At 41.4% G+C, this 25,180-nt stretch overlaps 1 protein-coding gene across 1 annotated transcript in view; it reads left to right on the top strand.

Annotated features, from left to right (window-relative positions):
* The window catches only part of IL19 (interleukin 19), a 57,834-nt gene that overhangs the window by 8,024 nt on the left and 24,630 nt on the right, over positions 1 to 25,180 (top strand).

Raw genomic sequence — 25,180 nt, 5'->3', positions numbered from 1 at the left:
GTGACCCAAGTTAAATGGCTTGTCCTCTGTGAAAACTCCTGATCAATCGTATGGAAGAAGTGCCCTCTCTCCTGAATCCCCACAGCACTTTCTCTTCTTGGCATGTATTGCTTTCTATTTTGTGTTACTATTATTTTTATAAACATCTCATCCCCTCTCCCACCTATCTATAAGCAAGTTTGTTTATCTTCACATATTTCACAGCTTGTACAAAAAAGGATATATTTAATAATTATCCAGAGTCATTGATAACTTTCAGATAAATCAATTTTCAGGAACTTAAGCAACTTGGGCAAGTGTTTCATTTCACTGAATTGTCCTGGCTTGATTAAATGCAATTAATTCAACCAATTTTTATTGAGTGCCTTCTACATACCAGACTGCTGAGGACACAACGCTGAACAAGACAAAGTCCATACCCCATTGAGCTTCCAGTGTAGTGGTGAAGACCATCAATCAGTCAACAGTGTTTCCTCTAAACTAGGCTTTCAGCTGGGTGCCAAGGATAGAGATGTGTAAGTCTCCAGCACTGCCCTGGAGGAGTTGTCTCCCTGGGGGCAGGGTAGAGGTGGTAGGATTTGGGGGACAGTCACAGATGACTGGTCAGATATATTGCTGTGCAACATGACAGTATTATTAGTTAAGGGTTGGGGAAGAAGTGCTGTAAGACCCCAAAGAGAGAGTGATTTACCACCCCGAGGAGGAGGGTGTGGTCAAGGGAGGTTTTGCTAAGAACGGTGACACGTGACTGAACTTGAAGGGTGAATAGGAGTTTGCCAGGAAGAGTGAGAGTTGCGTATGTGAGTGTATGTGTGTTTAGGGAACCGGGATGGGGAAAGGAGATAGGAATGATGGTGATCAAGCCCTTCCAGATCAAATCATTTATCTGGAAAAAGATTTTAGCTATTGTGAAAGAGCTGCTGTGTCTGGAGGAAGGTGAGACATTTAGTATATCTGGAACACAGAAAATACAGGGAAAAGAATGGGGAAATTGGCCCCAGCCCCTCCTGGCCTTGTATGCTAAGTCTGGGAGGCAGTGGGTAAGTAGACACTGCCAGTTGCCCTGGGGTCTGGAAGGCAATGATGTTGGCTGGGCATCAGGACCAGGCACAGCCTGAAGACCAGCTACCTCTGGCCAGAAACATATTCCAGAAGGCCTTAGGATGAGACATTACTCCTGCCTGAGGTCATTGACCTCTGGTTCATGGAGGGAGATGGCTGGATGGTGAGATTCTGGTGAAATTTGTCACTCCCATATTGCAACCTTCCTCAGAAAGCACTGGATCTTCTAACTTTCACTCTCTCCTTAGTGGAGTGGGATTTTCTAAATTTTGCAATTGAATTTAAGAAATCAAAGAAAGTTGTCCATTTGTAGCAAAAAAAAAAAAAAAAAAAAAAAAAAAAAAAAGCAACAGAAGTCTGCCTCTACAGACTTTGAAAAGGATACAGAATTTGTGTCCTTTGAATTACAAGCCTGTAGCCCATGGCCTTCTAGCCAATGATATGAGGGGGACTAGAGATGAAGGATTTCCATGGACTGCTCCTGCTCTGGAATGTTCCTCACAGATGACAGATCTACTCTCCACTGTCCCCATGTGCCTAGGCAGGGGTGGAATGGAGGCAACTTCCTGGACCTTTCCCTGGCCAGGCTCAAGGCCATTGGCACCTGGTCCTCTTCTCTTTACAGCTCTGTCTCTGTGCCCTCCCCATTCCTGGTCAGCCTCCAGCACTGCTGGCCCACCTGCCTATCTCAGACCTTTACTGCTCTGGGTCAGTCTTAGACAAACTACTACTCCTCCTTCTCTGCCTGTCCAACATCACTCATCCTTCCAGTCAAAAGTCTGTGTCTCTATAAAGGCTTCTCCATCCCACCTGAGTCAGACCCAAGAGCTCCCTCTTCTGTGCTGTCCCTGCACTTTTGATTCACTTCTGTTATTACCCCCACTTCCTTGGAGGACAGTTATTTGTTCTTATGTTCATATCGTTCTTATGTTCTTATGTTAAGTAGACTGAATTTCTTGGGGACTAGATCTTAATTATCTCTGTATCCCTGGTCATGAGCAACAGTGCCTGACACATCACAGACTCTTAGTACATACTCTATTTGTCAATGAAGGGTGATTATCTGGGTATCTTGACTGTTGGGGTTGAGGTAGGATGAAGGTAGCTTTGGGAAGAACTCCAATGAGCAGAAAAAGGGAAGGGACATTCCTGGTGGAAGAAACAGTTTGAACAAAGGCACTGCCGTGGAAAGGCACGGACAAACATGGGAGCCTGCAAGGAAGGAGGAGAAGGGGAGGCTGTAGCACAGGGTGCTCTGAGCACTGTCCTGGGCTCCTTGTGCGCATCAGTGAATGCACCAGGCCTTTGCAGAAACTTGATGTATTGGCACTGATCCGTAGAGAAGGGAACAGAGGCCCAGGAAGGTCACACAGCTCATGAGTTGGTGATGGAGATGGGATTAGACCATTCCATTAGACTCTAAAACCCATGGCTTATTGGGGCCCTAGAGAACACTTAGTAATTCAGGTTGCCTGGTGCCTAGAGTAAGTGAGTAGGTTGTGAGAGGAGGTTAAGTGTGGAAAGGTGTACATGACAGAATTATATTATTCATAATATCTAGGGTGGTTTTTTTTTCTGCCTTCCATGTGCCAAAACCTGGACTAAGCATTTTTATATATCACCTCATCAAAACAAACAGCACCTTTATCAAGCGATTACCCTTATTTTACAGATAAGGAAACTAAATGTCAGAGAGTTCAATAATTTTCCCAAGATCACGCAGCCAATAAGCGATGGAGCCATGACTTAAATTCAGGTAGTTTGATGACACAACGCAGACTAATTGGGAAAGAGCTTCATGGGTAAGTTGTGAGTCATAACTTAATTTCAATCCCTGGTGACATATTGGAGGTATAAATTTTCCTTTTTTTTTTTTTTTGCCATGGGCAAGTTCCAAGCCTGGGCTTCACTTCCAACACTGTCCCTCCCTTCCCTGTACAGTCCTGCCCACTTGCCCTGTCTTCTTGCTCTGTCCTCTATGCCCACATGTATAGAATTGGATCCCCAAGCAAGGCTAACTGCTAGCCTTAAAGAAAGACCAATCTTCTGGCAGATAAGAAGGCCTGTTAAGGAAGATGAGGGGACAGGAAAGCAAGGGGAATGTCAGAAAAATAAGGGGCCTGGCCAGTATCTCAAGAACAGATGCAGCAGTGGCCCTGGAAGGGCAGAGGGGACGTCATTTCCTTCTCCAGATCCCTTTTTTCCTTTGAGGTTCAGTCCCAAATGGGTAAAGTTCAAATACTAGCCTTACTCAGAATTCCCTAGTCCTGCTTGCTCAAAAGGTGGATCCTGTCCTCACTCTGATCTTCAAAATGTCTTTTTGTGGGGCTTGAGAGTTTGCCTTTTTAAAACCAGCACCGCAGAGAGTCTACACATTGAGGGTCTTGCCTTCGGTAATGCAGTTACATCCATGGGCTTTCTCTATCGCTGCTGAGAGAACTTGGAGTGCCAGGAAGTTGGGGTTGGACGCCTTCCAGTTCCTTGCCCTAATCAGAGGCATTGACCTCAGGCCCTGTGTAGGAGTCCCCATCTTTCGGAATTAGTGATGTGGTTAGAGTAGCAACGTGACTCTCTGTGGACGGAAGAAGGTAGGTCGGATGTGAGAGTCTCCCTCCATGAACATGTGTGCGTCATCTCAGTCAAAGCTTGTATCTTTACTCTCAAAAACAAGTCATTTTTGTTCCTGTCAGCATCTTGGCCAGCCCACAACAAAGAGTACAAGCTGGATGCTGTGCTGCAGTAAAGAGGCCCAGACACAGGCCTCAGGTGATCCTGTAGGGCATGGCGGGAGAGAACAGGAAAGGATTATTCCCCCAGGGGCTGATGGGGCTGCCTTCAGCAACACAAAAACATGCTTACAGAAAACTGCCAGAGGACATAGGAGTGATCTACTTGCATGAGGTTTTTCAACCACCAGGAACGGGGTGACCTAGTCCAGAGCCCTCTAATAAAGTGACTTTCAACCTGACTGCACTTCAAAATAATCGGAAGCTTTAACAAATAGAGATGCCCAGGCCTCATCCCAGATGTACCAAATTCATCTCTTAGGGATGGGGTCTGGGACTCTGTGCAAAGTCCCCGGGAATTCTGGAATAACTAATCTGGCATTGCTCCAGGAAATAGCAGTTCGAAAGCACTCCAGTAAGGTGGGAGTGAAAATTATTCCAGCTTGAACACTACAATATTAAGTCATCCTTTCTCTCTTTGCCCTGTCTCTTCCCTTCCCTTTCTTGCTCTCTATGACATGGCATGAGGCTCAGAAGAGCTTCCTCTCTCATGCTTCTTGCAGGGCAGTTCAGGGAAAGATGTAGCTGTGTAAATTCCAGGAGGGCTTCAACTATATTTAAATATGGGTTGCTTGCCACATTCACCTGCCTGTCAAGTCTGCAGATGACAGCTGCAGAATGTGGCACCCAGGCCTTGAAAGTTGTGAAGCAAAATTGGATAACATCTGTCCGAGTCATAACAAAGAGAGTTCCTGTGCTGGGAGCGGGGGCTAATGAACCTGGAGATCCTTTCCAACACGGACATTCCCTGATGCCGATGATAACCTTTTCAAATGGTTGTTTTCTTGATTTTTATCTGTTTCTGGCACCTCCTTTGATTCCCTATATGACGATAACCCCCAGATTGAGTGCAATGAAATAATTTAGGTAATGAGAAGCTGAAAGTTACTAGAGATGGAAGCAATTAGGGTGTATAAAGTGTGCATTGTGTGAGTCATAGGCTGTGTCTTTAAGCAACAAGCTTTTATTGGTGTCAGCATCTTTCTAAGCACAATGCAAACCCAATAAGGATGAGATTTGGGGTTTGAAAGTGTTTCCAACCAGAGACGCCTGAGAGAATGACCCAGGGATCAAACAGAGATGCAGGAGAGTGAGACTTCAGTGAAACTCATCTCAACCTGTTTCCTCAACTGCTTTCCACACCTTTGTTTGGGGTTGGAGGAATAGAAAATGGGCTTGGATTTTTCAATCTAAAATTCTCTGTTCGAGCCTGAAATTCTCTTACCTTATAGGAAGAGTAGCTGTATCTTTCAGGGATAGAATGAGAGCTAACTGCATGTGTGAAATTATCTGAATCCCAGAGAAATGCTCTTTAGAAGAATCTACCAGACTCCTTCCTTTCTAAATCATACCCTTCTTCGAAGTTCCCATCAGTCCTTGGATCCTCTGTGGACACTGTTCTGATCATTCAGGCACGAAATGATCTCCTGCTGTCTGCATCCCTGGCTCTGATTCTAGAGTACACACCTGTATCGGCACAATTTATTTGGCTATTAATCATGTATGTATTTCTGATAGCTCTCAGCTGCCTGGGATGGTTATTTACTTTTTTGTGCTAGTTTTACCTTCTCAATGGGACTTTGAGCAAATTAAGAGTGAAAACACATCTGTACTGATCCATTTACACGTCCAATAAATAGATTTTAGTGCCAACTTGTGCAGCCACTGCTCTAGGTCTTGATACAAATATATACCAGGTGGTAGAGGCTATAAAGACAAAGCAGGTTAAGGGGAGTTAAGTGATAGAATCAGGAAAATCATTGACCTGAAAAATGAATAATAACCTCATTCACTTTTTTCTGTTTATCAAAGAATGCCATATGCTAGATGCTAAAACAATTTACATGTGTGTGACTAGAGCAAGCCATTATAAAAAGGAAACAATCCAAATGGAAGAAATATTTTATCAGGCTGGAAAATACAGTTATTGAATTAAACTCCAAAATGCAAGCCATAGCTTACAAATGGACACTGCAGAAAACTGAAATAATGAGTAAAAGGCAAACTAAAGATAAATTTCCTAGAACACAAAAGCAAAAGATAAAGAAATGAAAATGAAAGAATAGAGTAAACATGAAATACAGATATCAAAGAGCTAACCTACATATAACAGGAGTTCCTAAAAATAATGAACAGACTCTTTTGGAGCAGAAGCCATATGTAGAAAATATAATGGCTTTAAGTAAAATCTTATTTTAAAAACTGAATGTGCTTACTGTATTCATCAGGAGTCTGGGTTGTGTCAGGGTCAGTTCAAATTGGCTTAAACAAAAAAGAAATTTTGCTGGTTCACTTAACGAAGTCCAAGGGTTCACTAGGAATCCATCCCTGCTGCTCTTGCTTTTCTCTGGGTTGCCGTCATTCTTGGGAGGGTTGTTCCTGTAGGGTGACATTCAGTATCTCCAGACTTACATTCTCCCAGTTTACCAATCCCAGTGGAAAAGAGAGTCCTAATACATGTGCCATTAACCTTGGGTTAATCCTCATTGATTTTGATTGGCTTGGCTTGGGTCATGTACTCACCCTTGAATCAATCTATGCAATTGAGAAGGGTTGTTGCCTTAATTTCACTGGCAGCACACACCCACTCCTGGGATGAGAGGATGGGTCAGCTTTGTCATACGGACTGCAAATAAGGGAGAAATCGCCAGAGGAAAATGGGGTTGCTAATTTCAGAAGAAAGGGGAATGAATGTTAGGTAGGCTAAATAACATCACATTGGGCAGATAGAAAACAGCTACTACTCTCAAATCTATCCAGGTAGAACTTTTATATCTAAAATATTACAAAAACTCTATAAATAAGTAGGCAGAGGGAAAAAAAGTCAAGCATTCTTCAGACTTACTTTCCATGACTCTAAATGTGAGAAGACAATGAAACAAAGCATTTTAATCTGTGAAGGAAAGAAGTTGTGTGACCTGAGAATTCTATGCCTAGGTAAATTGTCACTCATAACATATGCACTCGGAAAATACAATTCCCAGGACTTTCCCTGAGCAAACTAGTAAAAAATGTATCACAATAAGGATAAATTAGAGTTGGTACAAATTATCACCCAGTCCTATCATTCTACCTCTGAAATACACTACAAATTGGTCCCCTTTCCACTGTCAACCTGGTATCCTGTTAGTCCAAGTCAATATCATATTTTACCTGGACTATTGCCACAGCGTATTAACTTGCCTGTCTCTTCTACTCTTAGCCCTTCTAAGTCATTCTCTACATGTCATCCAATGGTCTAGTAAACCAGATCATGTCACTTTCTTGCTTAAAATAAATTTACAGTTTCTTATGGGTATTAGTTTGTTCTCCCACTGTTATAAAAACATACCCAAGACTGGGTAATTTATAAAGGAAAGAGGTTTAATTGACTCACTGTCCTGCAGGGCTGGGGAGGCCTCAGGAAACTTACAATCATGGCAGAAGTGGAAGCAAACACGTCCTTCTTCATATGGCAGCAGGAAGAAGTGCTGAGCAAAGAGGGAAAAGCCCTTTATAAAACCAGCAGATCTCATGAGAACTCACCCACTATTACTAGAACAGCAGCATGGGGGTAACTGCTCCCATGATTCAATTACCTCCCACCAGGTACCTCCCATGACATGTGGGGATTATGGGAACTACAATTCAAGATGAGGTTTGGGTGGAGATACAGCCAAACCATATCCTACGGCATGTAGAGTCAATTCAGCTCCTTGCTATGACTTTCAAGACCTTGCCTGATTCTACCTCTGCAGTTATTCCCAACCCAGCCACACTATCCTCCACTCACCATGCTATAGTCACATAGCCACTGATCAGTTTTTGCTGTGCATATGCTAAACTCCTTCTTCTCTCAGGGCCTTCACTCATGCTGTTCCCTAGACCTGGAACTCTCTTCCCTCAACCCTTTCTTTTCCTGGCTCCTTCTTTCTCATTACATCTCAGCTTACTTATATCACCTCTTCAGATGTTCTCTGGTCTCACAATCTGCAAATAAGCTTCCTTTAATTTTTTTTTGGCATCTTTATCTCAGACCACTAATCACAAAATGTAGCTATATATTTATGTGTTTACTTGTGTTACATTGGTCTTCTCTTAGAGTATGAACCCCACAAAAGCAGGGGCCATGTTTAATTTATTTGCCACTGAATTCCCAGGTCTTAGCACAGTGTATGACACAGAAATGGTGTGCAATTTATATTTGTAGGAGTAAGGCAAGAAGAAACATTGAAATGGGGTAGCTATATATAGAAACAAATATATAGAAATGAGTTATGGGAATTGATTTAACTATAATTTCTAAGGTGATGGTAAACATTCTTTTCTATTAAAGAGATGAACTATGGTGTTAAAAAATGGAGCAGAAAGCATATTTAAAAGAGTAAATAAACACATTCAGTATATAGTGCTTTTGGTTCCTAATTTGGTGCCTTAAAAATTGATATAGGCCGGGTGTGGTGGCTCATGCCTGTAATCCCAGCACTTTGGGAGGCTGAGGCAGGCAGATCACTTGAGGCCAGGAGTTCGAGACCAGCCTGGCCAACATGGCGAAACCCTGTCTCTACTGAAAATACAAAAATTAGCCGGGTGTGGTGACACATGCCTGTAATCCCAGCTACTCTGGTGACTGAGGCATGAAAATCACTTGAACCCTAAAGGCAGAGGTTGTGGTAAGCCAAGATTGCACTATTGCATTCCAGCCTGAGAAACAGAGCGAAACTCCATCTAAACAAAAACAAACAAACAACAGCAAAAAAAACTGTACCAAACAAAAGATACTGACTGACATGATGTGAAGCTCTGAGAGTAAAATTAACTGTGCATGTAGAGTGACTGTGGCCTTGAAGGAAGGATAGAATTCAGAAAATTAGGGAGAGGTATGAAGGGAATTTTGTGTGTGTGTGTGCACACATGTACATGTGCACACATGGTGGGGTGAGGTAGGAAAAGACTAGGTAAGCAGAGATCTGGCACTGAGACAGAGTAAATGGAGTGAGGTGGGAGGGTGAGGAGCACCTAAGACTTCCAGGTACAAGAGAACTCGCGGTAGGTTAAATTCACAGAGAGTAATGTAGAAAATGTTGCCATGAGGACAAAGCATCCACCTTGGAGGGGCTTGTTGCTATGTATGTGTGCCTACAGTTGACACAAGTCTTAGCAGGAGTCCTGAGAAAAGGCTCCCAGCCCATTTAGTCTGTGGACAATAAGGACCCCTTGTGGTGCAACAAAGAAGGTGAGAGACAGATGTAGTGAAGAGGCTGCAGGGGCTAGAGATGCTGGCCAGGAAAGGACAGCCTGGGTGGGGCATCATGAGTGAAGAGGGTGCCTGAGGATTCTGTATGACAGAGAAGGAAGGCAGAAGGTTCTGGAAACAAACTTGTACTCCTCCCCATGAACTCAGAAGCAGGTCTTGTTTTAGGGGGAGAGAACAAAGCTGCTTTCTATTCTTGGTGAACAGTCTTTGTGTATGTTGATCATGATGTCCCTCAAAGCATGGGCATTGCTGCCTGCAGACAGGAGCACCTAGGAGCAGTGAAGAGTGGTAGATAAAGCATTCCTAGGCAGCAGACCTGGGCTGGAATACCTGTCTCTGCTATTTACTATTTGTGTAAATCCAAGCTGGTTCATTATCTTAAGACTGCTCTCATCTGAAAGGAAGGGATAATAATGCATGATTTCACATCCCTATGTGAGATCTCCATATGTGACAGGCTTTGTAGTCTGTACTGTTAGTTGAACTTGGTGTGGGGTGGGTGGGCATGAGCTTCAGAAGATGCTGTATGTGGGCCTGACCTCCACTGGCTTTTCCTGCAGGTCTTCACTTTAGCTCAGCCTCAAAGGAAGACTCTGTTGGCCAGCTGGGTAGAATATTTCTCTGCCCAGCCCACAGCTCTGGTAGGGACTTTAAAAGATGATTTTATACTGCACCATTGTAGACTGTAAAAGTACCATACCAATCTCTGGGCATCTATCTAGTTTTAGGAAAATCACCAGAAAAGGTGAATTTGCCCTCTTGATTGACTGTAAGTAGCATGTAAACTATAAGGCGGGTTGTGCAATTGGCACTAGATGGCACCATAGCAGCCTCGGTGCATTATGAGACCTGCTTCAAACAAGAAGTATAGTAGCTGGGAGGTGGAGTTGGGCCCAGGATAATGATAAGGACAAATTTCCATTAAATGACTTGCAAGATACTGTCCTTCATTTATAATGAGTTTGACAGGAACTTCCCCAGATTCATCAGTGGATTGCATGTTGCAGCTGAGCAATCACCACCAGGTGTAGAATCAACCATCTCATCCATGTTTGCGAAAAACCTTATGACAACTTCGCTTGGGGCAATTTCCTGTGAGGCAATGAATTCTCCTTCCTCTCAAGACCCATCCCAACCTCTCTTTATTGCCACTAGTCTCACCATTAGGGTCGGATCTCACCTTTCTTTGGGGGTTGGAGGGCATGGACAAAGTCTGACTCAGAATAGTTTATACACTAAAAGAAGTGCAAGATTTTACTAATAAATACTGGCAGAATCTTGGGAAATATGTGTGAGAATAGATTCTAAGGGTGTTAGACCAAGGAAGATAGAATATAGCACTGGATTGGATTGAATTTATTGGGTATGTTTATGAGACATTCTGGGTTTAGTGTGCTAGCTCTTGCAACTGAAAGTGGCTCTAAAATTTCTTGGTTGGCTGACTAAACCTTGGACTCAATGGTGGCATATGTTCAATAAGGCTGGAATGCCAGAACTTCACTGACACAATGTAGAGGAAGGCATCCAAGACTTAAGGAGGAAGGAAAGATGGAATGACTTTATCACATGAAATCTCTACATCTACCCCACTCAAATCCATCCCCCAGAATGCCTAGAGGACAGTCCTTTCATAAAGACATTGAGAAACGTATTGACAAAGGTAGCACTTGCATCTCTGAAAAACTCTGTGGTGGCTGTCTTCTATAAGCCAGGAATGATGGTGAGACACCTCCATTGAGCTGGATCTGATTTTAATAGAAATGATGAGACTCCCATGCAGCAGAGGCCAAATGCTATAATTTAACCATTAGAGACAAGGGGACTGCAAATACTGACATAGTTTGGATGTCTGTCCCCTCCAAATCTCATGCTGAAATGTGATCCCCAATGCTGGAGATGGAGGTGGGGCCTAGTGGGAAGTGTTTGACTCATGGGGATGGATCTTTCATGAATGACTTGGTGCTCTCCTCAGAGTAATGAGTGAGTTCTCACTCTATTTGTTCACATAAAAGCTAGTTGTCTAAAAGAGCATGGCATCTCTCTTGTTTCTTATCTCACCATGTAACATGCCCCCTTTGCTTTCCACCAGATTGGATGCTTCCTGGAGCCCTCAGCAGAAGCAGATGCCAGTGCAATGCTTCTTGCACAGTGTGCAGAACCGCAAGCCAAAATAAACCTCTTTTCTTTATAAAGTATCCAGCCTCAGGTGTTCCTGTATAGCAATGCAAAATAGACTAAGACAAATACCATAAAAAACAGAAAGGGCATAATGATAATCAAACTGTTTTGAAACTTAGAGATTTTTAGTGAAGCGAATTGATCATGGTGCATCTAGGAATGAAAAAGATGGCCAGTTTACTAAAATGTCATCTGAGCTATATAAAAAGTTTGGTGACCCCACCTCTACTAAAAATACAAAAAAATTACCTGGGCATGGTGGCGGACGCCTGTAGTCCCAGCTACTCAGGAGGCTGAGGCAGGAGAATGGCAAGAACCTGGGAGGCAGAGCTTGCAGTGAGCCGAGGTCACACCACTGCACTCCAGCCTGGGCAACAGAGCAAGACTCCATCTCAAAAAAAAAAAAAAAAAAAGTTTGGTAACCAAAAACTAGAGCTGCCTTTCATTCTATTTCCAGACCTAGGCCAGTTTCAGACTTAGAATCTCTTGACTGAAGGTGGACAAATGATGCATCCTGTGGATTTCAGTTAGTATCTTTCTCCAGCTATTCTCGTGCTTGTTCAATGGCCCTGAGCATCAAGTGGCCATAATGTCAGGGATGGGGACTATGCATGGATTCAACAACATGGACTTACCCTAGTCAAGGCTTTTCTGAATACCAACACTGCTGAATGCCTAGCTTGCCAACTAAACTAAGCCTCTGTTATGGCACAACTCCCTAAAAGGCCCAGCCAGCCCCCAGGGGCAGTTGATTACATTGCAACCGTTCCATCATGGAGGGAAGCAAAAATGTTTCCTTACTGCAGGACATGTGAATTCTCAGTACAGATTTGCTTTCCTGTCCAAAAATCTTCTGGTAGTTGTGACTACAAAATATGGTGTACTGCATACAACATTTCTTCTGATCAAGAAAGTAATTTCAAAAGAACTGCAGCAATGGGTTTATGCTCATGGAATTAACTGGTACAACCACATATCCTAATCCCCAGAAGCAGATGGCGTAATAGAAAGATTTGATGGTCTACTGAAGATTCAGTTATGGTACCAGTTGGGAGATTACAGTCTGAAAAGATGGGGTTCTACATCAAAGGATGTAGATTATACTTGGAATCATAGACAACTATATGGTTCCATATTTCCCATAGCCAGACTACACAGGTCTGGGAATCAGGGGTGGAAGGGGGACTAGCTCTTCACACTTTCGCATCTCATAGCCTACTCACAGAATTTTTGCTTTTCATCCCTGTGCCTTTGAACTGTGTTGGTTTGGAGTCTTGGTTCCTAAGGAACAAATGTCTCTACCAGGAAATACATCAATGTCTCATTGGTTTGGAAGATGAGACTACTATTTGGCCATTTGGGGATCCTCATGATGCCAAATCAACAGGCTAAGAAGGTTACTCTATGACTAGGGCGATTGATTACCAAAGTGAAATTGGATTGTTGCCACTCCATGGGCCCAGAGAGGACTATATCTGGAACCCAGGGGGATTTTCTGGGGTGCCTTTTAGGATTTTCATGTCCAATAGTAAAAGTTAACGGAAGATGACAACTTCCTCAGCCCCTGGCTAAAGGCATAACCACTGATGATTCAGACCCTTCAGGCCAGATGGATTACCCCGCCACATAAAAAACCCCAACCATGTGAGGTGCTGGATGAAGGCAAAGGAAACATAAAATAGGCAGTGGAAGAAGGAAGTTATAAATATCAACTATGGCCCCATGACTAGTTACTTGTTTACTGTGTGTGTGTATTTGTATATATTAATTATTTTATTTTTTCTTCTTATTCATATCATTTCATACAGGTCTTGTTGGAAGTAACTTTGCAATTTGGTTTTTAGAAAACGTATTCAGATGGGACTGTGACTGAATTTGAGAATTAACATTTCTCAGAGATGGATACAATGACTTGAGACTTTATAATCCTGAATTTGGGGAGAAGGTGATGCTCGCCTGTTTTATATGCTGAATAGTTGCATTTTGTTGGGAGGAAATGAATTGTTTTGTGGTTGTATCAAAGTTCAAATTTTTGTGGAGCAGTGTAATGGATGCTAAATAGCCAAAGGGGTGAACTGTATCTGTTATTGCCTCTGAGTTCTAAACCCACCCTTCTATAGTCTGCTTTGTGATCCTAGAGCCCAGACCCTAAAAACCACATTTCTGCATTGACAGTTGGCTCTGCCACTAGGGGCACTAGATGGAGACTTCAAAGCTGGAGGCAGAACAAGGGGTTTTCTCCTTTCTATATGCTTCCTGAGGGTTTCCTGTCGCTTGTGGTTCCTGTGAGTGTTACCCCAGAGAAGCTTTTTCATCATAACATTTTTTTCCCTTATAGCAGCAGCTAAATGTAGTTTTCAGTTTTTCTAACTTGCAGAATCAGCTTCATCATGTGTCCCTTGGGGACACCAGCAATAGCCAGTCAGTGTCCCTTCTGCAGAGATTTGGGTCCTAATCCCCTGGATCCCTCCCTGTGAACTCAGACAACAAGCACTGGCCAAGCAATACCTCTTACAGATCTGAGTTTCAGTTCCTTGGGGCTTCTCTATGAAGTTTCTAATTTTTAGTAATTTCAACCTTTTCTCTTTGCCTCTTGGCTCTCAGCAGTTGCAACCTTTATGATATTTTAGAGTTCTCTTTTAACTTTTTTTAGTTACTGTGGTTGTTAGTTTTATATATCAGTTTGGCTTGGCTGTAGTACCTAGTTATTTAATTAAGCACTAATCAGGTATTGTTGCGAAGGTATCTTGCAGAGCTACACTAAATTGACTTCAAGTAAAGGAGATGGCCCTCAATAGTGTGGGTGGGCCTCATTCAATCAGTTGAAAGACCTGAAGAGCAAAAACTGAGGTTTCCTGGAGGAAGAAGAAATTCTCAAGACTGCAAATTAGCTCTTGCCTGAGAGTTTCCAGCCTGCCAACCTGCCCTACAGATTTCAGGCTTGCTAGCCCCCATGGTTGTATCAGTTAATTTCTTGAAATAAATCTGTATATAGTAAGAGATGCTGGTTCTGTTTTTCTGGAGATCCCTGACTGATATAGTTATCTAGTTAGTATATTTGTACCTATTTACATGTATTTAAAGAACTGTTGTGGTTTCCATCTCCTGACTGAACTCTAACTGAGTCAAGCAATGCACAATTGGAAGTTTTTAATAAAGACTCCTATACTAAGTGTAAGTTTGAACAGCAATTATGAGCAGAGATTGCAGCCAGTAAATATCAATAGAATATTGCTTAGGCAGAGAATATGGCAAACCCAAGTATGTAGGTTAGAAGAGCAGCAAGAGACAATGGTTAACACATAGAACAGGTAAGCAGCATTCTGCAGAGGATAATGGAGGAAATCAGAACGCTTTGGGCCTGGCGCGGTGGTTCACACCTGTAATCCCAGCACTTTGGGAGGCTAAGGTGGGCAGATCACATGAGGCCAGGCATTCGAGATCAGCCTAGCCAATATGGCAAAACCCCATCTCTACTAAAAACACACAAAAAATGAACCAGGCATAGTGACAGGCACCTGTAATCCCAGCTACTTGAGGAGCTGAGGCATGAGAATCACCTGGACCTGGGAGGCGGAGGTTGTAGTGAGCCGAGACTGTGCCACTGCACTCCAGCCTGGGCAACAGAGTGAGACTCTGTCCCCCCCACCCCCAACACACACACAATTCACTTTGAACATATGCAGAGTGGAAGCACAACTACTTTCTATGAATAGCAGTATGAGTACTACTAGGACAGGACTATGTCAATGCAGAAGAAAAAGAGAATGGAACACCTTGGGTCAAATAGAAGATTAGAAGTTAGAAGAGAGGAAACCACCCTGGATCACAGCAGAAGTTACTTACTGGAGACAGTTCTGTGTCACTAATCATCTGAGACCTTAGAGAACTAAAACAACAACAATCATTTATTTTGCTCACAAATATACAATCTGGGCAGGGTTCAGTACCGATAGATCATTTCTGTTCCATATAATGTTAGCTGAAACAGCTCAACAAGGACTGCCAGATCCATTTTCAAGATATCTCATTCATATGACTGAGGCTGGCTCTCTGGGAGCTCTGCCAGAGCAGTGGGCTATGAACCTCTTTCCCATGTGAGTCTATCTCCAGGATGTTTGGGATCATTTATGGCTGAGTTCTAAGAACAAACAGCCTGAGAGAGAAAATGAGAAACTGACAGAGTCTTAATGTCTGGACCAAAAAACTTGGTTCTGCTGCATTCTGTCAGTTAAGTGGTCACAGAACCCAGATTCGAGGGCAGGAGATATAGACGTCATGTCTTAGTGGGAAGAATGTCAAAGAATTTTGGGACCAAGTTTTAAAATGGCCACAGAGGAAATATTAGAACAGGCAGCCAAAATTTTACTCTTGAGAATTCCTAACTGGCCAAGTTAACTGCTAAATAAAGTGCATGTAGTTGTCTTTGGATTGGGTGGCTTTAGTTATCCACCATGGTTATCCACCTTGGTTTTGGAGATTAACATCAGCAAAAAAGGAGTAGCATAATCCTATATGAAACATAGTCTTGGTAAGAAAATAACACCAAGCAAGTTATAACCAGACATATCTTAAAAGCAGCTATATAAGAGAGACATCCATGGGGAAAGTAAGAAAGATGAAAATGATAGCAAATTTCTCATTGGAAGCAATGCAAATAAGAAGACAGTGAAGCAATATCTTTAAAGTACAGTAAGTCCCCACTTAACAATGTAGATAGGTTCTTGAAAATGGCAACTTTTAGCAAAATGATGTACAGCAGGTCCTCGAATAACGTTGTTTCCTTTGACATTGCTTCATTATAACGTTGATGAGAAAAAAATTCTTTTATTGTAGGTAGTTTTGTTTCAAGTTGCAGTTTCCAAGAACCTACCAATGAAGTTAAGTGAGGAATTACTGTACCAAAAGAAAAAAACCTGCTGGCCTAAAATTCTATACCCAGTGAAATTATCTCTGAAAAATAAAGAGGAAATAAAGACTTTTCAGGCATATAAAAGTTGAAAAAGTGCATCGCCAGCAGACCTGCGCTACAAGAAATGTTAATGTCCTTTAAGCAGAAAGAAAATGATATCAGATGGAATTTTGAATATACACAAATAAATAAAGGGCACTGGAAATGGTACTACATGAGTAAGTGTATAAGATTTTAAAAAAATCTTTAAAATATAATTATTTAAAAAATAATGTATTGTGGAATTTATAAAATAGGTATAGGTAAATGTATGAAAATAATAGCATAAAAGCTGGGAGTGAAGAAATGGAAGTACACTATCATAAGGCTTTTATACCTTACATGAAATATATAGTATGATTTGAAGGCAGACTGTGGTGAGTTAAAAGTATAAGGTATATACGAAACCCTAAAGCAGCCACTAACATAATAAAACAAAGTTATATATAATAAGTCAACAAAGGAGATAAAATGGAATAATGAAAATACTTAATGAAATCAAAAGAAGGCAGAAAAAGGGGGCAAATGTATTAAAAAAATAGATAGTACAAATAGAAAACAAATAGCCAGAGGATAGCCCCAAACCTCGCCATATCAATAATCACATTAAATACAAATGGCCTAAATATGACCATTAAAAAGCAGACATAATCAGATTGAATTTTTAAAAAAAATACATGGGTACAAACTATATGAGAAACGTACTTTAAAAACACAAATAGGTTAACAGTAAAAGAATGCAGAAAATGGAGAAAGATATACTGTGCTAATGAAACTGTCCCTCAATGAGTTAGAGAAACCAATGACTAAATTCTTGGGTTTATAGGATAGCAGGTAAGAAAAGAAACAGCTTGCTGAAAAGCTGAAACTGAAACTGTGCACCAAAGAGTAAGAAACCAGTAACAGAAATTCTTGAGTTGGCAGGATATCAGATAAGAAGCAACTTGCTAAAACGCTGAAACTCCCTTAGCTTGTGATATCAAGAAAAAAACTGACTAAATCAGTTGGAACTGAGATAGTCTACTAGAGTTTGCATAGAACGAGCTTGCTGACATCACAGCCTAAATTTCCACCCTATGTTTCATACTAACTCCCCCGAATTTGCACATATGACCTGTGAGTTAGCATGAAGAGATAACTGCGCATGCCTAAGGACTTTCCAGACCTCCCCTTTTCTTCCACCAATCACCTATTAATCTCAGAATCCACCCCCTGAACTTTTCCTAATAAAAATATTGCCTTGAAGCCAGCACAACGAGACAGATTTGAGCTTGACACTCTTATTTTCTTGTGAGTCAACTCACAATATAAAGCTTTTCTTTTCTCAAAAATTCAATGTCATAATATTGGCTTCTAGCACATCCAGCAGCAAGCCACTTTTGTGCAGTAACACTAATAATGGTCAAAAGAAAGCTGGCTATCATATATGTCTACCTGTTTATCTAGAGGTATAAATCTTACCTATATCTATATCACACATATATCAGAGAGGCATATTACCAGGGATAAAGAAGGTCATTTCATAATGATAAACAGGTAAATTTATCAAGAGGACATAACAGTCTTAAGTGTTTATGCACCTAATAACAGAGCTTTAAAGTAGATAAAACTTCATAGAACTACAAGGAGATATAGAAAAATTTACAATTATGGTAGAAGATTTCTTTTTTTTTTTTTGTTAATTCGAGACAAAGTCTTTCTCTGTTGCCCAGGCTGGAGTGCAGTGGTGCAATCTTGGCTCACTGCAACCTCTGCCTTCTGGGTTCAAGCAATTCTTCTGCCTCAGCCTCCTGAGTAGCTGGGATTATAGGTGTGTGCCACCACTACCAACTAATATTAGTATTTTTAGTAGAGATGGGGTTTCACCATGTTGGTCAGGTTGGTCTCAAACTCCTGACCTCAAGTGATCTGCTGCCTGCCTCAGCCTCCAAAAGTGCTGGGATTGCAGGCGTGAGCCACCACGCTAGGCCAATTATGGTAGGAGATTTCAATACCCTTTTCTCAATAATCCTTAGAATAAGTAGGCAGAATTAGCAAGGATGTAGTAGACCTAAATAACACTGTCAACCAAGTTGACCTAATTAACATATATAGAACACTCTACCTAACAATATTAGAATGTTCATCTTTTTAGTGCAAACAGAATCTTTACCAAGATAGACCATATTCTAGGCCATAAAATGAATCTCAGTAAATTTAAAAGGATTCAAGTCATACAAAGTAGGCTTTCTGAACATAATGGAATTAAATTAGAAATCAATAGCAGAATGATATTTGGAAAATTCCAAAATATTTGGAAACTAAATAACATACTTCTAAATAACCCTTGGATCAAAGAAGAAATCAAAAGATATATTAGAAAGTATTTTGAAACGGCAGGCATGGTGGCTCAAGCCTGTAATCCCAGCACTTTGGGAGGCTGAGGCGGGTGGATGACCTGAGGTTGGGAGTTCAAGACCAGTCTGACCAACATGGAGAAACCCCATCTCTACTAAAAATACAAAATTAGCCGGGTGTGGTGGCACATGCCTGTAATCCCAGCTATTTGGGAGGCTGAGGCAGGAGAATTGCTTGAACCTAGGAGGCAGAGGTTGTGGTGAGCCAAGATCATGCCATTGCACTCCAGCCTGGTCAACAAGAGCAAAACTCCATCTCAAAAAAAAAAAAGAAAAAAAAGGTATTTTGAACCAAATGATAATGAAAATATCATATGTAGAATTTGTGGAATGCTGCTAAAGCAATACTTAGGAGAATATTTATAACACCAAATGCCTATATTAGAAAAAATTCTCAATCTGATAAAGGGCATTTATGAAAAGTCTATAACTAGCATAATACTTAATGGAGAAAGACTGAAAACTTTCTCTTTCTTCCTAACATCACAAACAATACAAGGATGTTCACTCTCACCATTTCTATTTAACATTGTACTTGAGATTTTAACCACAACAATAAGGCAAGGAAACAAAAAAGGCATCCAGATTGGAAAGAAAGAAGTAAAGCTATCCTTATTCAGTCTATATAGAAAATTCTATGGAATCTTAAAAAAATTCTGAAATTGTTAAGTGAGTCAAGAGAGGTTGCAGAATGCAAAACTAATATATAAAAAATGATTGTTTTTAAATATACAAAAATCAAGTTTGAGGCCGGGGACAGTGGCTCATGCCTATAATCCCAGCACTTTGGCAGGCCGAGGCAAGTGGATCACTTGAGGTCAGGAGTTCAAGACCAGCCTGGCCAACATGGTAAAACAACATGTCTACTAAAAATACAAAAATTAGCCAGGCATGGTGGCAGACCCAGCTACTTGGGAGGCTAAGGCACGAGGATCACTTGAACCCAGTAGGTGGAGGTTGCAGTGACCCAAGATTACACCACTGTACTCCAGCCTGGGCAACAGAGCAAGACTGCATCTGAAAAAAAAAAATAATCAAGTCGTGTATACTAGCAATGGACAATCAGAAACTGAAATTAAAAACACTATTTACAATAGCATAAAAATTTGAAATACCTAATAAGTTTTACAAAAACTATAAAAGGCCTGTATTGTGAAAACTATATAAATAGGGAGATGCACCTTGTTCATGAGTCAGAAGACTCAAATAGTTAACATAGCAATTCTGTTGATCTATAGATTCAACAAATATGAGTCAAAATCCCAGTAGACTCTTTATTTTATTTTTTTCTTTGAGACAGGGTCTCACTCTGTTCCCCAGTCCAGAGTACAGTGGTGACTACAGCCTAGACATCCTGGGCTCAAGTGATCCTCCCAAATCAGTTTCCTGAGTAGCTGGGACTACAGGCGTACCCCACCAAGCCTGGCCAATTTTTTTTTTTTTTTTTTTGTAGATGGGGCTTTACCATGTTGCCCAGGCTGGTCTCAAACTCCTGGGTTCAAGTGTTCCTCCCATCTCAGCTTCCCAAAGTGCTGGGATTACAGGGATGAGCCGTGGTGCCCAGCCTGGGCAACAGAGTGGGATCCTGCCTCAAAAAGAAGAAAAGAAAAAGTCTGCTGATGTTTTGACTGTTATTTGTTGAATCTACAGATTAAAAAACAAATCCCAAAGTTTTCTGTGTGTGGGTAGAATTTGACAAGCTCATTCTAAAATATGTAGAAATTCAAAGGACTAAGAATAGTTAAAAACCATTTTTAAAAAGAATAACAAAGTTGGCCGGGCGCGGTGGCTCAAGCCTGTAATCCCAGCACTTTGGGAGGCCGAGACGGGTGGATCACGAGGTCAGGAGATCGAGACCATTCTGGCTAACAGGGTGAAACCCCGACTCTACTAAAAAATACAAAAAACTAGCCGGGCGAAGTGGCGGGTGCCTGTAGTCCCAGCCACTTGGGAGGCTGAGGCAGGAGAATGGCGTAAACCCGGGAGGCGGAGCTTGCAGTGAGCTGAGATTAGGCCACTGCATTCCAGCCTGGGGGAAAGAGGGAGCCTCCGTCTCGAAAAAAAAAGAGTAACAAAGTTGGAGCCTAACACTTCCTAATTTCAAGATGTACTACAAAGGTGCAGTAATCAAGGCAAATAAAGACAGATAAATGGATCAATGAAACAGAATAGAGGCCAGAAATAGGCCCATACACATATGGACAACTGATTTTCAACAAAGGCAATCAATGGAGAAAGGACAGCTTCTTCTGCAAATGGGGCTGTAACAATTGGATATTATATTAAAAAGAAAACTTGGATCTTTACCTTGCACCATATACAAAAATTAGCTAAAATTGGATCATAGACTTAAATGTACAATCTAAAATTATAAAGCTTTTGGAAGAAAATATGGAAGAAAATCTTTGCGACTTTGGCTTAGGCTAAAAGTCCTTAAATATAACATCAACAGCAAAATCCATAAAAGAACCAATTGATAAATAGGACTTGGCCAAAATTTAAAACTTTTGCTTTTCAAAAGGCACTGTTAAGAGAATTAAAATACAAGCCACACACTATTCACAACAGCAAAGACTTGGAACCAACCCAAATATCCATCAATGACAGACTGGATTAAGAAAATGTAGCACATATACACTATGGATTACTATGCAGCCATAAAAAAGGATGAGTTCGTATCCTTTGTAGGGACATGGATGCAGCTGGAAACCATCATTCTCAGCAAACTATCGCAAGAACAGAAAACCAAACACTGCATGTTCTCACTCACAGGTGGGAATTGAACAATGAAATCACTTGAACACAGGAAGGGGAACATCACACATTGGGGCCTGTTGTGGGGTGGGGGGAGGGGGGAGCGATAGCATTAGGAAATGTACCTAATGTAAATGACGAGTTAACGGGTGCAGCACACCAACATGGCACATGTATACGTATGTAACAAATCTGCATGTTGTGCACATGTACCCTAGAACATAAAGTATAATAAAAAATAAAATAAAAAAAATACAAGCCACAGATTGGGAGAAAATATTTGCAAAGCATATATCTGATAAAAGACTTGTATCCAGAAAATATATTCTCTAAATTGCATAATAAGAAAATAAACAACTCAGTCTTAAAAATGGGCAAGACATTTGATTGGACACCTCATCAGAAAAGTTATACAGATGGCAAATAAACATATGAAAAGTTATTCAATGATCTGAGTCATTAGGGAAAAATGCAAATTAAAGCTACAAGATACACCGACATTGAAATGTATTAGAATGTCTAAAATTTAAGAATATTGATCACATTGAGTGTTGGTGAGGATAAGAGGAGCAGGGGCTTTTACAACATTGTCAGTGGGAAAGTAAAATGTTACAACCATGTTGGAAAAGAGTTTGGCAGTTTCTTAAAAAAATCAGACAGCAGCCACCAGGACTCCCAGATGATGTCAGTCATACCATGAAGGAGAAAGAACTTATGGATATCTCACTAGGGAAGCCACCAAGCTAGATATTGGTGCAAAATTTCACCCCTAAAGGCATTGTTGAAGTGTTTCAAAGAGGTTAGTATGTCACTGTGAAGAGACAAGCATCACTGGAGAGTTTCTATGGTGCCAGCAGCTTAGTGCCTTTCAGTGACTGCCTTTCTTACAAGGGACTCAAACATGAGTAGCCTTGCAAGTAGCACTAAGGAGGGGTCAGTGTGGAGGGGTACTCTGCACTCCTGACCATGACTTCCTTGGCCCAGCACCCTATAGTGAGCGACCCGGTCATTGCTGAATACTTTCATATCCTAATTGAGAATTAAAAAAATAATAACAATAAATCAGACAGGCTGGGTGCAGTGACTCACGCCTGTAATCCCAACACTTTGGAAGGCTGAGGTGGGTGGATCACCTGAGATCAGGAGTTCAAGACCAGCCTGACCAACATGGTGAAATCCTGTCTTTACTAAAAATACAAAAACATTAGCTGGACATGATGGCATATACCTGTAATCCCAGCTACTCGGGAGGCTGAGGCAAAAGAATCGCTTGAACCTGGGAGGCAGAGGTTGCAGTGAGCCGAGATCGTGCCATTGTATTCTAGCCTGGGCAACAAGAGAAAAACTTCATCTCAAAAAAAAAAAAAAAAAAAAAAAAAAGAGAGAGAGAGAGAAGAAAAGAAAAGTCAGACAGACATCTGTTATATGATCCAGCAATTTCGCTCCAAGGTATCTACCCAAGAGAAAGGAAAGCATATGTCTATTAAAAAAAATCTCCAGAAATGTTTGTAGCAGCTTTATTTGCAATAGCTCTAAACTGGAAATAGCTCAAATGTCCATCAGAAGGAGAATGGGCAAACAAATTGTGGCATAGCCACGTAATGGTTATTACTAATCATTAGAAAGAAATGAACTGGTCATACATGCAACACCATGGACAAATCTCAAGATAATTATGTTTAGTTGAAACCAGACAAAAAAGACTACCTACTGTATGATTCTATTTACATAATACACTAGAAAACCCAAATTAGTCTATACTTTCAGAAAGCAGATTAGTGCTGCCTGAGCAGGGTTGGAGTGGGGATGTGGGTGAGAGGGCAGGAGAGAAGGATTAAAATGGAGCAGGAGAAACTGCTGGGGCCACTGAGTATGTTCAGAGCTTAATTGAAGTGATGGTTTTATGGGTGTCTGGATATGCCAAAGCTTATCAAATTGTACACTTTCATTACAATAAAGAGCACAATTAGAAGTTTATAAAGAAAAGCGAAAATTGTTAGGTTTAGAGTTTGGTATTTCTCTCCCTCACTCCTTCTCTCTTCTCTCTTCTCTTTCCCTTCCTTCCTTCCTTCCTTCCTTCCTTCCTTCCTTCCTTCCTTCCTTCCTTCCTTCCTTTTCTTTCTTCCTTTCTTCCTTTCTTCCTTTCTTCCTTTTCTCTCTCTCTTTCTTTCTTTCTTTCTTTCTTTCTTTTCTTTCTTCTTTCTTTCTTTCTTTCTTTCTTTCTTTCTTTCTCTCTCTCTCCTTCTTCCTTCCTTCCTTCCTTCCTTCCTTCCTTCCTTCCTTCCTTCCTTCCTTCCTTCCTTCCTTCCTTCCTTCGAGATGGAGTATACTTCTGTTGCCCAGGCTGGAATGCAGTGGCATGATCTTGGCTCACTGCAGCCTCAGCCTCCCAGGTTCAAATGATTCTCCTGCCTCAGCCTCCCAAGTAGCTGGGATTACAGGCACCTGCCACTGCATCCAGTTAATTTTTGTATTTTTAGTAGAGACGGGGTTTCACTGTGTTGGCCAGGCTGGTCTCAAACTCCTGACCTCGTGATCTGCCTGCCTCGGCCTCCCAAAGTTCTGGGATTACAGGCATGAGCCACCGCGCCCAGACTTTTTTTTCTTTTAAGAGATGAGTCTTGCTGTGTTGCTTGGGCTGGCCTCAAGCTCCTGGGCTCAAGCAATCCTCCTGTCTCAGAGTTTAGCATTTCTTAACATCATCTTAACCCACACTGTTCAATATAATAACCTACTAGCCACAAGTGGCCATCCAAATTTAAATTAATTACAATTAAAATGTAAAACTGGGCTGGGTGCAGTAGCTCACACCTGTAATCCCAGCACTTTGGGAGGCTGAGGCGGGCAGATCATGAGGTCAGGAGTTCAAGACCAGCCTGGCCAATATGGTGAAACCCCATCTCTACTAAAAGTACAGAAATTAGCCGGTCATGGTGGTGTGTGCCTGTAGTCCCAGCTACTCGGCAGGCTGAGGCATGAGAATCGCTTGAACCTGGGAGGCAGAGATTGCAGTGAGCCAAGATGTGACACTAACTCTACCCTGGGCGACAAAGCAAGAATCCGTCTCAAAAAAAAAAAAAAAAAAAGTAAAACTCAGTCCTTAGTTGCAATAGGCACATTGCAAGAACTCAATAGCCTTTTGTGGCTAGTGGCCACCATATTGGAGAATTCAGATTATAGAACATTTCTGCCATTAGAGAAAGTTCTTTTGGATAGCTTTTTCCTGGGCTATGTAGAGACTCAGCACTATTACAAGCAACTTAGATCTTTCACGGGTCACTTGTTGAGCACTTACTTTTGCCAGAAACTGCCAGGTCCTTTATATGAATTATCTCTAATTCTTGCAAGGAAAGACTAAGAGAAGCTTGAATAATTTTCCAAGGGTCACAGTTGCTAACTGGTATACCTAACATGTAAACCTATGTCTATCTAACCCCAAAGCCTGAATTCTTAGGTGCGTCTCATATCTCCTGTGACGAGGCCACACCCCTTTCCTTCTATGCTTGTGGAGGATTCTTTTCATATTCAACCACGGAGTCTTACATTTATCCCTCCTAAATTTTATCTTGTTGGATTAAGCTTATTGCTCCAGATTGTCAAAATATTTTAGGATCCTCATCCTGTCATTCCATATGCTCTCTTGTCTTCCAAGATTCATGTATTTAGTGACTTTGATAAATATGGCCCCCCTAAACTTCATCTGAGTGATCGATAAAAATCATTGCTGAGACAAGGGAAAGGATGAAGACCTGTGGTCGGCTATTAGAAACCCTCTCACTTGAGGTTGATATCAGTTTACCAGTCTGTAACCTTCAAG

Source organism: Papio anubis, chromosome 1, assembly GCF_008728515.1.
Source record: "Papio anubis isolate 15944 chromosome 1, Panubis1.0, whole genome shotgun sequence".
In the NCBI taxonomy this organism is placed as follows: Eukaryota; Metazoa; Chordata; class Mammalia; order Primates; family Cercopithecidae; genus Papio; species Papio anubis.
This window is presented reverse-complemented; position numbering and strand designations above follow the sequence as displayed.